This window comes from Alligator mississippiensis, chromosome 3, assembly GCF_030867095.1.
Source record: "Alligator mississippiensis isolate rAllMis1 chromosome 3, rAllMis1, whole genome shotgun sequence".
In the NCBI taxonomy this organism is placed as follows: domain Eukaryota; kingdom Metazoa; phylum Chordata; order Crocodylia; family Alligatoridae; genus Alligator; species Alligator mississippiensis.
This window is the reverse complement of record NC_081826.1, coordinates 34,242,591-34,245,504: the sequence shown is the minus strand read 5'-3', so window position 1 is coordinate 34,245,504 and position 2,914 is coordinate 34,242,591. Positions and strand designations below refer to the sequence as shown.

The 2,914-nt window shown below is 50.6% G+C and overlaps 1 non-coding gene across 1 annotated transcript; it reads left to right on the top strand.

Moving 5' to 3' along the window:
• Positions 1-804: 804 nt before the first annotated feature.
• On the top strand, positions 805-889 carry TRNAR-UCU (transfer RNA arginine (anticodon UCU)). Its single transcript is given in 2 exon segments — positions 805-841; positions 854-889. It is a non-coding gene; the product is annotated as a tRNA-Arg (tRNA).
• The last annotated feature ends 2,025 nt before the right edge of the window (positions 890-2,914 follow it).

Sequence of the window (2,914 nt, the reverse complement as noted above, 5' to 3'; positions counted from 1 at the left end):
TTCAGAGTTAATTTTTTGCACTTTGTGGGGCCGTCAGCAGGGGAGAGGTGGGGGGGGAAGGGAGGAAGAGGATGGGGAGGAGAAGGAGCAGCAGGAAGCTGCCAGCTGGGCTTGGCCTGACTGGATCTGAAGGTGGGGTGGGGTGGAACAGAACCCCCTTGTCTTGTGGGACCTCCCACCCTCAGCTACTGCAGCTGAGGTACTGGGAGGACCTAAGCCAATGAGGTAAGGAGGCTCCATTCCACCTTGCCCCCACTCTAGCCAGGCCAAACCAAGTCAGCAGCCTCTGCTCCCACTGTTAAGAGGCTCAAGTGGGGGGTAGGGTGGAATAGACCCCCCCCACCACATAGACCCAGCCCAGCTCCCCCCAGTACCCCAGCTGATGTAGCTGGTGGGAGTCCATGTGATGAGGGGGTCTGTTCCTGCCCCCACCTCCAGCTCAGGCCAGGCCAAGTCCAACCAGCATCTGCCTCCCCCACCATTCCACATTGACAGCCCCATAGCTGGGGGGAGGCCTGGTTGGGGAGAGGGGCAGTTTATCAATTCCTTGGAGGCTGCTGGAGCATCCCCACCTATGGGGCAGGGCCAGTGCAGGCAGGCTCATGCCCCCCCAACCCAACAGGTGATCATCTGTTGGGTCAGACAGGAGGGCTCTAACTCATGGCAGTTTTTATAAAGCTCCATGAGTTAGAACAGGACCCCTAACCTTATGTAGGCATCCTGAAGGGTCTATCTGAAGGGTGGTGTATTTTATAACTGTGTTAAGAGATAATGTAGAGAAGAAGCAGATTATGCATTTCAGGTGGCTCTGTGGTGCAATGGACAGCACATTGGACTTCTATGGTAAAATGTCATTCAAAGGCTGTGGGTTCAAATCCCACCAGAGTCAAAATACTTTTTATTCAACCACAGCATGCACTTCAGAGAGAGATGACTCTTAGGATGAGATGGAATTCACCTCACACGGACAGGTAAGGCCCTGTTATCAGTCAAGATGGCTGATCTACTGGGCAGGTTTTTAAACTGACTTTGCTGGGGGACAGGGAAACTCCAAGTGAAGCATGACTGGGGACTGGCACACAGGAAAGCTCCCTTGTGGAGGACACTAGCACAACTGTTTTTCAAAATGCTAACCAAACAGTTCTCCCACAGCATCTCAGGAAATCAAGGGTGTCAGTTGGGGGTCTCAGCTGCCTGTCCACCAATGCCAAGAGCATGAGGAACAAGCAGCAGGAGCTAGCCCTTCTGCTCTCTAGTGGGCAATGTGACTTGGTAGGGATCACGGAGACCTGGTGGGACTCCTTGCATAATTTGAGCATATCCATAGAGGGCTACACCTTGCACAGAAGGGACAGAGTAGGGCAAAAAGGCAGTGGGGTAGCTGTCTATATGACATTGGCTCCCTCTGGGTCAAGCTACTGGGGGGGGCAGAGGGGGCCAAGGTGAGAAAAACCTAACTGTAGGCATTTCTACAGGCCACTGAACCAAGGAGAGGAGCTGGATCTGGAGTTCTCTCGAGAACTGACAGAGGCCTCACGTGCAAGGGACTTGGTTGTCATGGGTGACTTCAATTACGCGGACACAGATTGGGAGGAACACTTGGCTAGGTCAGATCATTCATGCAGTTTCCTGACTGTGATCAAAGAGCTCTTCCTGACCCAGGAAGTGCAAGGGCCAACCACAGATAACGCTCTCCTAGACTTGGACCTGGCCAAGGGAGATGATCCGGTGTGTGGCTTGAACACTGAGGGTAACCTGGGCAACAGTGACCATGAAATTATCGGGTTCACCATCTGCCACAAGGTTGACAAATCAACCAGCAGGATTGAAGTCCTTGACTTAAAAAATGCTGACTTTGACAGGCTCAGGGCATCAGTAAGGGAGGTGATGCGGAACCAGGTGGGAAGGCAAAGGAGTGCATGAAGAGTGGTCATTGCTCAAGGATACAATCCTTGAAGCACAAAAGAAGATTGTTCCTGAAAAGAGGAAAGGTAGCAGAAGGGGTGGCAAGCCATCCTGGCTTAACAGGGACACTGTATCCCTCTTAAAAAAGAAAAAAGAGGTGTATGCACAGTGGAAGCTAGGGATGGTCCTCAAGAAGGACTATACAATAGTGGCCAGGACTTGTAGGGAAATGATCAGGAAAGCCAAGGTGGCAACTGAGTTTAGGTTAGTCACAGGAGTCAAGGACAATAAGAATTATTTCTGTAGGTATGTAGGCAGTAGAAGGAAAACAAATGTAAGTGTGGGACCCCTGCTTAATGCCTTGGGACAGCTGGTAACTGGCATTCTGGAAAAAACTGAACACTTGAACGCCCACTTTGCTTCCGTATTTCACAGGACCAAGGGGAAAGACAAGTGAGATAAAGCTCATAGGGGGCATGCCAGGAATAACAGCCTCCCTGTGGATGCTGAGCAGGTGCAATACCAAGTAGAAAAGCTAGACATTTATAAGTCAGCAGGACCAGATGGTCTCCATCCGAGAGTGCTGAAGGAGCTGGCTGAGGTCATCGTGGAAACCCTGGCAAAGCTCTTTCAGAATTCATGGTGCACAGGGGAAATCCCTGAGGATTGGAAGAGGGCCAATGCTGTGCCCATCTTTAAGAAGGGGAAGAGGGAGGACCCAGGTAACTACAGGCCAATCATCCTAACCTCTATACCAGGGAAAATCCTGGAAAAGCTCATTAAAGAATCTATGTGCAATATGCTTGCAGAAGGTAAGATTCTGAATGAAAGCCAGCATGGCTTTTTGTCATAGGTAGGTCTTATCTTACCAATCTCATCTCCTTCTACGACCAGGTCTCTCACCACCTGGAAACAGGAGATGATGTTATATGCCTAGACTTCCAAAAGGCCTTTGATCTAGTATCCCACGATATCCGTGTGGGAAAACTGGAATATTGTGGACTCAGCT